This window comes from Pelobates fuscus, chromosome 5 (assembly GCF_036172605.1).
Source record: "Pelobates fuscus isolate aPelFus1 chromosome 5, aPelFus1.pri, whole genome shotgun sequence".
Lineage (NCBI taxonomy): Eukaryota > Metazoa > Chordata > Amphibia > Anura > Pelobatidae > Pelobates > Pelobates fuscus.
Genome location: NC_086321.1, coordinates 59015381 through 59027612, shown reverse-complemented (window position 1 = coordinate 59027612; position 12232 = coordinate 59015381).

Sequence of the window (12232 nt, the reverse complement as noted above, 5' to 3'; positions counted from 1 at the left end):
AATCTCACTAGAATGTATGAGTATATCATCTAGGTATACAATGACGCAATCTTGCTGAAATTCCCTAAGAACCTCATTTATCAGATCCTGGAATACAGCTGGTGCATTGCATAACCCAAAAGGCATAACTGTATATTCATAGTGGCCATATCGAGTATTGAATGCCGTCATCCACTCATGTCCCTGCTGGATTCTCACCAAGTTATATGCCCCTCTGAGATCTAACTTGGTGAAAATTGTAGAGCCCTTCAAACGATCGAAGAGTTCGGTGATCAAGGGAATCGGGTAGGCATTTTTAATGGTTATCTTATTTAGGCCTCGATAATCAATACAAGGTCTTAAAGAACCATCCTTCTTTTTAACAAAAAAAAATCCAGCCCCGGCAGGAGAGGAGGACCTCCTAATGAATCCCTTGTCTAAATTTTCGTGAATATACTCCTCTAGAACTGAGTTCTCTTTCGTAGATAACGGGTATACATGACCTCTGGGCGGCATGGTACCAGGGAGTAGGTTAATTTTGCAATCAAAGGACCTGTGTGGGGGTAAGGTATCGGCTTTCTTTTTGTCAAATACTGCCTTTAAATCTAGATACTGAGACGGAATTTGTGTCTCTGTAGGATTGTCAGAGTTAGCCGAGGTGTTGGTTAAGCAGAGAGGTGAGACCTTCCGCAAGCATTTCTCTTGACAATTCTGTCCCCATGAAACTATCTCCCCTGACTCCCAATTAATAGTAGGGTTATGTCTCCTCAACCAGGAGTACCCCAGGACTATGGGAATAGACGGAGAAGAAATGAGCAGTAAGGATATGTCCTCTCTATGTAGGATGCCAGCAGTTAAGTTAATCGGTATGGTCTCACGGAAAATAACAGGCTCAAGTAACGGTCTACCATCGATGGCCTCAACAGCCAGTGGTGTCTCTTTTAACTGGGATGGAATAGCATGCTTGGCAGCAAAACCCTGATCTATAAAGCTCTCAGCAGCTCCAGAATCGATTAGTGCCATAGTCTTTACTACTCCCTTTTCCCACTTTAAAGAAACGGGTAACAGAAGCCTGAACTCTTTGTAGTTGTGAATAGAGGACAAAGTAGAAACACCCAAGGCCTGTCCTCTAGAGAAACTTAGGTGCGAGCGTTTCCCGAACGATTAGGACAATTTAGGCGTAAATGACCTCTGACTCCACAATACATACATAAACCCTCCCTTCTTCTGTACTGTCTCTCCCTCTCTGTGAGATGAGTACTGCCTATCTGCATAGGTTCAGAAATACGTAAGTCCTCGAACTCAGAATTTTGAAAGGTAGGCGCTAGTTTAAAGGAGGGTCTACGGGTCCTATCTCGAGTGTTCTGCCTCTCTCTTAGGCGTTCATCAATACGAGATATAAAAGAAATTAAATCCTCCAAATTCTCAGGGAGTTCTCTAGTAGCGACCTCGTCAAGAATTACATCTGATAACCCATTCAGAAACACATCTATATAAGCCTGTTCGTTCCACTTAACTTCTGCCGCCAAGGACCTGAACTCTAGTGCATAATCCACAAGTGTTCGATCGTCCTGTCTAAGGCGCAACAGTAATCTAGCTGCATTGACCTTTCTACCAGGAGGGTCAAAAGTTCTTCTAAACGCAGCTACAAAGGCATTATAATTATAGACTAGTGGATTATCATTCTCCCATAAAGGATTGGCCCATCTCAGAGCTTTCTCAATGAGTAAAGTAATAACAAATCCAACCTTCGCTCTATCTGTAGGATAAGAGCGGGGTTGTAATTCGAAATGGATGCTAATCTGGTTCAGAAAGCCACGACACTTCTCCGGTGACCCGCCATAACGTACTGGTGGGGTAATACGGGAAGAAGCACCTACAGTGGCTACCTCTAGACCTGAGACTGCAGGAGAAATAGAAGGAGTACGTGTCTCCTCAGGTGGGTTACTAGCACGAGACAAAAGTGCCTGTAGTGCTAGAGCCATCTGATCCATCCTATGCTCCATGGCGTCAAACCTGGGATCAGAAGAACCAAGCTGACTGTTTGTACCTGCAGGATCCATTGGCCCTGTCGTAATGTCAGGATCGGGACAGGGATCCAACACGCAGAGTACAAAGAGTGGAAAGGTACGTATACCGGGCCTTAGAATGGCCGACTAACGTACCGAGAGTAATAGAGAATAGTCAGAGACAAGCCGAGGTCGAGGGAACGAGAAGACAGATAAGCGAGAGACAAGCCGGGTCAAGGGATAACAGAGATAAGCAGGGTAGTACAACAAGCCGAGTCAAAACCAATAGAGCAAACTAGAATACCAGAGCACTGAGTGACTAGACAAGCTAGAACCACGACAGGGCAATGAGCTGAAGTAAGAAGTAAGCTTAAATACCCTGGCTCCGGATGGTAGACACGCCTCTGACAAGTACCGATTGGATATCGGACACTTGAGTGGCAGGTCGCTCGTGATAGCGTCATGACGTCACGTATTGAGCGTCCCGCTAGAAAAGGACGTGGATTCCTCGCGGTCGGTGTTTAAGTGACTGGATGAACCGCGAGGAACGAAGGAAACAGCTCGTTTGGACGGATAAACTACTAAGTCTCTACCTCTTTTAGAGGTAGAGACCTCAGGTACCCTGACAGTTACTAAATAAAAATGTCAACTTGGGAAGGAGATAGAAGTTTACTGCTTCAATCCTACCCAACCAAGAAAGTTCCAATCCCTTCCAATTTTTTAAGGTGTTCCTGAATTGGATGGCAATATCTGTGTAATTAAGTTCTCCAGTTTCTCTATAATCTAGAGATAGTTTTACCCCTAAATATTTTATGTTCCTTACTTCCCAGTCACACTTAAAATCTTTTTTGAGTTTGTCTACCCCTGGTCCACTTAGGCCTTTTATCAGGATTTGTGTTTTCTTTATATTTATTTTATACCCTGAGTGTTTGCCAAACACGTTAATAAGCCGAAATATGGCTGGGATAGATCTAATAGGATCTACAAGGGTCAATAGAACATCATCTGCATATAGTGCAATTTTGTTCTCCATCTTATTCACTTTTAGCCCGCTGATGTCTTCGTTCTGTCTGATCGCGGCTGCCAACGGTTCTATAGAAAGGATATATAACAGGGGTGCCAGAGGGCATCCCTGTCGCGTCCCATTTCTAATAGGGTATGTTGGTTTTAATAAAATATTTGTATGCAATAATCCTAATTGTTATACCTTAATTAATTAATAATTAATAAAGCTGTGGACTAATATTTCCAACAGTAAAACCTGTGTCAGTGTTTTAATGGGGTTCAGGGTAAGGTTAGCGCCTATGCCGTAGATCCGACTGTGCGCATGTCATGTATGCGTTTTTAAATTAAAGGTGGGCGTTCATTTCACTGGAAATAACACTATTGAATAAAACATTGAAAATCTTAACTTGTGTTAACCTGTTTTCATGTGATGCTCTATTTTCTGTTACATATTAGCAAAGATTTAGCATAATTAAAAAGCATATTAACAATCCTGGGATGTGACAGTTCCCCTTTAAATATGTTTTTGTATTTGTATGTGAATTAGAAAAAGAAGTACTGCTCAGTACTGTTACAAAAACTTTACAAATGATTTATCTACCGAAGAATTTTTAAGCATATATCATTTGGAAAGTTTTTATAACAGTAGTGAATCATTAGAAAGCCTATGATCAGTTGTCCACATTCATGTGCCTATGTATAAATGTGGACTAGTGATCATTTACACTCACCTAAGTATAAATATGTCTATTTGTGAAAGGAGCTAATTGAGTATGCATGCCTTTATGATTCTATAACTTATTAGGAGTTTTATGAGCAACATGTAGAGAGGCGCTATTTTATTCATTGTATTCAGAAATCCAATTTATATTTCAGCATGAAAAGTAATGAATCTAACAAAACAATGAAAGTTGTAACTTTAAATATTACTTGGCTGAGACATAGAAATCACAAGAATCATGAATACATGAAAATAAGACAATTGAGTGCTATTGTATTTTTTTTTTTTTTTTAGTAACGTAACACTGCAGCTGTGCAATGATCCTAAAATGCCTCACGGAGCTAAAAGTCATATATTTTTACTGCTTCGTGTTTCTAATGACTTGTTGGCATAATTCAGCTTCAACAACCTCCAAGTCAACTTATGCAACAGTGCTGGCAGCCACAGTACTTTAGAAATAATTTAATTCTAGTGCAGCTATGAAGCCAAGGCTGCCCAGACTCGTCTAAAACATGACACTGCAAATTAAGCACATTGGGGAAAGGTTTACTAAGGTACGTCAGTGAGATCAGGGCACCATCTATTAATATCAAGCGTCTTACGATAAAAATGAAACATTACATATTCAAAGTAAAAATCGCAATACATTTGCAGTCAGACCACAAGTCACACTGACATGCAACCATAATATAGACCTGTCATTGCTACAGCAAGAATAACACCAACGGTAAGTCCTGAAAGTGATATAAGCTAGGGGAAATAATGGAGAACTGATATAAGGGAGGAGAGGTGGAATAGGGAGCGATAGCAAAAATATTGAAACGGAAACAAGAGAATGCAAGAAAAAGGAAAATGGTGAGGGAAAGGTAGAAAAAAGGGAAAGTATAAGGGAAGCACTCCTTCCCTTATACTTGGGGATTTCAATATCCCAATCAATAACCCCAACTGCACTGATGCATCTCGTCTGATCTCTGTAATCTCCTGCTTTGGCCTCAAACAATGGTCCAATTCAGCAACCCATACAGCTGGAAACATTCTTGATCTCACCTTCACCAACCTCTGTACCACCTCTAATCTCTCCAATATTCCTTTCCTTTACCTGACCACCATCTGCTGACCTTTGACATCAGCACACCCAGGACCCAACTGACACCACCCTCGGCACACCAATATCACAGAAGGTCTTGACCTAGAGCACTTCTCCACTAACCTTCAAACTCTCCTTTTACATATATCAAACCTCACCTGCCATAGCTCTGCAATCTCCTTCTACAGTTCCACCCTCTCCTCTCAACTAGACATCAAAGCACTTCACTAGGGCTGCACCGTTCTTGTGGAAATCCCTTCCCCTTTCCATTAGATGCTCACCTAGTCTCCACTCCTTCAAAAAAATAATTAAAAACTCACTTTTTCACAAAGGCATTATCAATTAAACTGTTAATGGCTCCAAAACCCCACACCAAGTCTAGAATACTATACTACCAATCTACTTCCCTAATACCTTCCCTTAACTTTTGTGTCACTTTACCCTACTCCCTCTAGCATGTAAGCTCATTGAGCAGGGCCCTCAACCCCTCTGTTTCTGTGTGTCAAACTTGTCTGGTTACAATTACATGTTTGTTAGTCCACCCATTGTAAAAATATAGTAATAATAATAAAAGAGAATGAGTGGATGAGGAGGAACTAGACTGTGGAGAGGAGCCGAAATAAGGAAGGAGGTGTTAAAACATGAAATGGAATATATTGGGAATGTAGAAGAATGAGGAACGAAGTGGGAAGTGAATGAACAGACAAGGGAAATGGAATTAAGAGAAGAGTAAGAAGAATATAGGTAGCAGGACTGAGGTCAAGAGAGCAGACTGAATAATGAGGAGAAAGGATGATGCAATGAGGAGTCGACAAGATAGATGAAAAGAGAAAGAGATTAAACAGATTAAAGGAGGAGAGGAGAAATTGATGGAATAAGGAAAAAGGGGGAGAGATGAAACAAGTAGAGGGAAAGATAAGAAGAGGTTAAAGATGGGGTGAGAGCAGGGGCGTATTAGCCGCGAGGCAAACAAGGCATTTGCCTTGGGCGGCATTTTCCAGGGGGCGGCAAAAAAAGCCGCCCCCAAATGCCCAGGGCAAATGCCTTGTTAGCCTTGCGGCTAACTGAAAAGGCAGGCTGCTGGGCAGTCGGGTGGCACTGACAGGAGGGCGGCTAGCGAGGGAGCACTTCCTCTGAGCTGTCTGCTCAGCTCCCTCGCGCGCTGCAGAGTGAGGCTGGGAGCCGGAATATGACGTCATATGTCAGTGAGTGTGAGTGTGTTTGTTAGTGTGTGAGTGTGTGAATGTATGTCAGTGAGTGTGAGTGTGTCTGTTAGTGTGTGTATGTCTGTTAGTGAGTGTGTCTGTTAGTGTGTGAGTGTGTGTATGTATGTCAGTGAGTGTCTGTTAGTGTGTGTGTGTATGTCTGTTAGTGAGTGTGTCTGTTAGTGTGTGAGTGTGTGTATGTATGTCAGTGAGTGTGTCTGTTAGTGTGTGAGTGTTTGTGTATGTATGTCAGTGAGTGTGTCTGTTAGTGTGTGTGTGTGTGTGTCTGGTAGTGGGTGTGAGTGTGTCTGTTAGTGTGTGAGTGTGTGTATGTATGTCAGTGAGTGTGTCTGTTAGTGTGTGAGTGTGTGTGTATGTATGTCAGTGAGTGTGTCTGTTAGTGTGTGTGTGTGTGTGTGTGTGTGTCTGTTAGTGTGTGAGTGTGTGTGTATGTATGTCAGTGAGTGTGAGTGTGTCTGTTAGTGTGTGTGTGTGTGTGTATGTATGTCAGTTAGTGTGTCTGTTAGTGTGTGTGTGTGTGTGTGTGTTAGTGAGTGTGAGTGTGTCTGTTAGTGTGTGAGTGTGTGTGTATGTCTGTGAGTGTGTGTGTATGTCTGTTAGTGAGTGTGAGTGTGTCTGTTAGTAAGTGTGTGTGTCTGTTAGCTAATGTATGCGTATCTGTCAATTAATGTGTGTGTGTATTTAGAAGGTGGGGCGGGGGGAAGGGTTGGGTTGGGGGTGGGGGGCGCCTGATTTTTGTCCTGCCTAGGGCAGCACAAAACCAGGATACACCACTGGGTGAGAGTATTAATGAGGAATTTAGGAAGACGAAGGATGCTCAAAGATAATGATGGTAAAATGCTGGTGAGATTAGATTGGAGTTGAAAAGTAAGGTTGCAAAGAGAAATAAGGAGCTTGGAGACTCTGTGGTGTGAAGTGATCATGGTGCAAGGAACCTACATGTGCAGAGTTTCACATTGGAATGTTGTTATACAGAGATAGTTAGGCTAACTGACAGATAATAAACCTAACCTCTACTTGGTACTACTATGGTATATGCAATATACACACAATATATGCACAGGACTTGAGTCTTTCACTTATATTTGGTATTTTCCTTTTTTTATTTATTTAGTTTTTTTTCTTCTACATATATATATATAACAAACACTATTCTGAGTTGGTCCAGGATAAGAATACAATTCCATTATAAACAATCCAGTATCCTTTATTGCTGCAGCACAAATGCTTAATGACTTGTCTATGCATACTTTTTCTCAAAACGTCCTAAAATAAATAGATTAAATGTAAGGTCAGTGTATTTTCCCCAAGGTATTTTATTATTTTTAGTAATAATTAGACAATAAATGCAGAGAAACATCCCCTGACAACACATAAAAATCATATTTAATTTAGCTCAAAATTTCAAGATAACCATTTCATTCCCATTAATTCCCTTAGCTATTTTTCCGTTAGGATGGCAATCTTGATTAAATTTTTACAACATTAGGGGTTTAGTTACTAAACATTGAGTTGTTGACAGCCAAGTCATTTGAACCGGATGTTTTCTATCTTCTATACTTTTTGCTACATTTTATACATTGATCAAGTCACCACAATATTCAATTAAAGGTATTTGCACTTGGACAGACTTTGTCTTTCTTCTTAATTCCAGACAAGGAGTATTTGGAGAGATGGAATCCTGAGTTCAATACATCTGAACCCTGTTAGAAGAAGTAGCATTAGGGGATCGAGGGAATGTTTTAAATAGATGTTATGTGTGTAGCAGCTGTTCTGTGTCTGTATGCATTATAATGAGGCTATTATGCCTGCAATGCTGTGAATGGCAGTAGCTGTCTCAGTTGGGACATGACAAGTAAATAATAATAATATAAAAAGGTTACAAGCCTTTATATAATATAGCATGACATGATAGGTTTATTACTGGTGGCATACAAGGGCAAATTGCCCGTTGGTAAATGGCTGAAGAGATTGGACCACCAGCAACTGTTTATTTTCCCTTTCAACTATACATAGGGTCACAGGAAATAAGTTACAGCTATATTTTAACCACAAACAGATATTTTCTATGTTTGTACCACGATCATTCTACGTGGTCCCATTGTGAATTGAATGGGACTTGTCTGGGTTGTCAAGGTTGCCCAGGAGTCACTAAAGGTAGTTAAAGGGATTGTTCTACATACTTTGTAGTGGTTACCATGATGCCTATCCAATAGCAGGGAATGTACCTTTGTCTGCTCTTTGCGTATTTATCACTTTGCTTTAAGTGTTAAAGCATGACTAGTGAATTTAATTATTCATCAAGGTCAATTATACCTAAATAATGATGGGAAACCAATAAAACGTGCAGAGAGGAAAAAATGGATTTAAAAACATAATTACAAGTCAGAGCCAGCATTTTTGGGCAAGTGGAAAATCTAGAGTAAATTTATATGCTAATTAAATCAGCAGGAATATTTTGTTGGTTTCCATGGTAACTGCTCAAATTTTAGAACTTTACCCCAAATTTGCTCTTATGCATAACCCACTTATGTAATTTCTCTGCTAATGTTACATAATAGTAATTTGGGGAATTCAACAACTGTCACGCATGAGTGCCAACTTGTAAGTTGATCACATTGCGTGCGAACTGTGACATTTAATGGAATACAAGACCGGTATTAAATCTAAAGGGCAGATATGTAAACTGGCAGCATATGATTGTATGGGGAAGATGTACTTAAATTACAAAGTTCAAATTGTGAGTTTGAAACAACAGTGAATTTCCATCATCCATAGATATTTAGAAATTCAGACATTTTAACAAAGTATTAGATCATTTCATTTGGCAATGTGTATAGCAATACCGTGTAATATATTGTAACATTATTTATAAAAGGTAAAAAAAATTAAGTATCAAAGTAACAAACATTATAAAAGTAGCACTTTTGAATGCAAGGGTTTGCATTTTTTCTGTGAAGGGGAGGCTTTTTGGCCATCTAAGGGTTCTTTTTATGTAGCATATCCAGAACCACAGCTACACTGATTCACTTGCTTCTGAACCCTACAGGAACCACACTACTCTATCTGCCTAGTATCCAAGAAAGAGCTTACAGAGTATGATGGGATATCCTGATCAAGCTTCTCACTCCATGTTACAACCAGAAACAAAAGATAGCAGATATGGCTAAACAAGCAATATACGCTATATAAAAGGGATAGCACGTAAAAAATTGAGGATACAACCTTATGATAGGGTGGGATCTTGTATCAGATCTAAAACATAAATATAATAATATGGTGAAGTATGAATGGACAAAAACACAAGTATCCAGGAGGTAGAGAACTTACAACAGGTATAGTCGTTCTGCGCTTATCTCCCTTTGAGGGTATTTGTAGCGATTCGCTATGTGGCATACACGTTGAAATTCCTCCAAATGTTAAATCCTCAAAATAGGCAAAAAAGAGAGATACATAGAGTAGTACTGTTTTATACAGTACTACTCTATGTATCTCTCTTTTTTGCCTATCTTGAGGATTTAACATTTGGAGGAATTTCAACGTGTATGCCACATAGCGAATCGCTACAAATACCCTCAAAGGGAGATAAGCGCAGAACGACTATACCTGTTGTAAGTTCTCTACCTCCTGGATACTTGTGTTTTTGTCCATTCATACTTCACCATATTATTATATTTATGTTTTAGATCTGATACAAGATCCCACCCTATCATAAGGTTGTATCCTCAATTTTTTACGTGCTATCCCTTTTATATAGCGTATATTGCTTGTTTAGCCATATCTGCTATCTTTTGTTTCTATATTACCTATTATTGAGTGAGTGAGGTACACTCTCGGTGATAGCACATTTTCTATCTCTACTGTTGGATTAACGCTATAGTACACACCTTCTGTATATCTATGTTACAACCAGAGACTCAAGGCATTCCTGTCATTATGTAAATACAGTTTAACCCCTTACGGACACATGATGGAAATATTCAGTCATGATTCCCTTTTATTCCAGAAGTTGTGTCCTTAAGGGGTTAATCTTTCTAGATCCCAAGTTTTGGACTTAGTAGAACCACAGAACTAGATTGTTCAAACGCAATTTGCATCTCTGTCATTTATTGCACTAACATATATTATATACCGTTTTCTAGAGGACAAAAAGGGCTTTAATTTGAGGTCACATTTATATAGATAAATTCTCTTTAAGTATAAAAAAAATTGCAAAAATAGGGAGAAAAAAAAACAAAAAAATGAATTTTTTCACCGTTTTGGCAATTTTAGAAGATGGTATGTTTGTCTTGTAGGTTTAGTAGCCAGCACATAAAACAAAATTGCCACACAAAAGTATATATTTATATAAAGTAGACATCACAAGATATTTAAAAACCAAAGAAAGCTGTTTACCTAAGGTTATTTTTCACTTTTTAAGTAGCCATTTCATCGCCAATCTCTAAATATTGGAGGTAAATTGTGTTTTTTCTCTATTTTGGCATATACACATATAACAAGGGTTTTGTAATGTGTACTTCGTAAAGCTGGTGTTTGCTATTCCTGCACAGAACCCCATATTGTGTTCAGCTACATCTGGTGAGGATAACGATAACCCCGTTGTATTCCTTTGGCACTATTCTGTGAAGCTACAATGCCATATGGGAGACATTGCTATTTCAGTTTCTATAGTTAGAATTTTCATAGATGGATATGATGGGCCTATGTCTCATTTTGAGATATTATAGCAGTTTCACTGTTCAAATAACCCCACAAAGGGCTCCCATTTGATAAAGCAGAAACCCCAGGGTATCTTGTGCCTTAACTTAATGCATATTGTGCCTTAACTTGTCACCATTTTTTCACCAATTTATGTCAATGTTTGTGACGAGAGGAAAATATTGCATTTTTACATACATGTTGTATTTTTGCTGAGTATTTCTTACACTTGTTATGTACCACTGTCATAAAATCCCCCAAATTATGCTCAGTTACATCTTCTGAGTAAAATAATATGCTCAATGTATGACCTAGACACGATTTTGTGAAGTTACAGTGCTGTAAAAGAGACGTGACAAGTTCAAGTTTTTAAGTGTGAATTTTCATGGAGGGTTTTAATGCGTCCGTGTCCCACTTTGGAGCACTTGAGCAGGCTACATATTCCAATTACACGATAAAGGCATAACATTTCTTAAAGAAGACATCCCAAGTTATTTCAAAAGGCATATTTTGAACCTTAGCATGGGATAATTTTTCCACTAGCTTGTACCAAGTGTAGTGGTAATAAACATGTTTTTTGCCTTTTTGACACATAAAGTGAGTTTGCGCAGTATATTTTGCATTTCATTATGTCTGCTATGACTGTATAATATGTCATATGTTGCTCAGCTATGCCGTCTGAGTACAGCAATACCCCCGTATGTACTCTTGCCAGGTATATGTGGACATTGAAAAGCATATTTGAGACACAGCCATTCCAGTTTTTTTAAAACTTTGAATTTTTTGCTGTGTCCATGTCCCATTTTGGAGTATTTTATCAGGCTATATATACCAACTACCCCATAAAGGCATAACATTCCTTAAAGAAGACATCCCAGGGTATTTCAAAAGGCATATTTTTAACCTTAGTGTGCAATCATTTTTCCGCTAGCTTGTACCAAATGTAGTGGTAAAAAGCATATTTTTCTGCCTCTTTGACACACAAAGTGAGTTTGCACAGCATATTTTGCAAATCTTATGTGTGCTACGGCTGTATAATAGTTCATATGTTGCTCAGCTATGTCGTCTGAGTACAACAATACCCCTGCATGCACCTTTGCCAGGTATAAGTGGATGGTGCTCCTCCTACCTCTCCCAGCGCTCTTTCAGTGTTTCTTTCTCTGGCTCTGCTTCTTCTCCCCAACTCCTCTCTGTTGGTGTCCCTCAAGGTTCAGTCCTTGGTACCCTACTGTTCTCCATCTATACTGCCTCACTTGGTAAACTCATTAGCTCCTTTTGGCTTCCAATATCATTTCTATGCAGATGACACGCAAATCTACCTGTCCTCTCCTGATCTCTCCCCGTCCCTCTTGACTAGTGTCTCTGACTGCCTCTCTGCTGTTTCTAACTGAATGGCTGCCCACTTCCTTAAACTAAACTTGACCAAAACTGAAATTCTTGTCTTTCCTCCCTCAAGTGTTGTTACTCCTGTGTCTGCCTCCCTCCAAGTCAACGGTGCTACCATCAG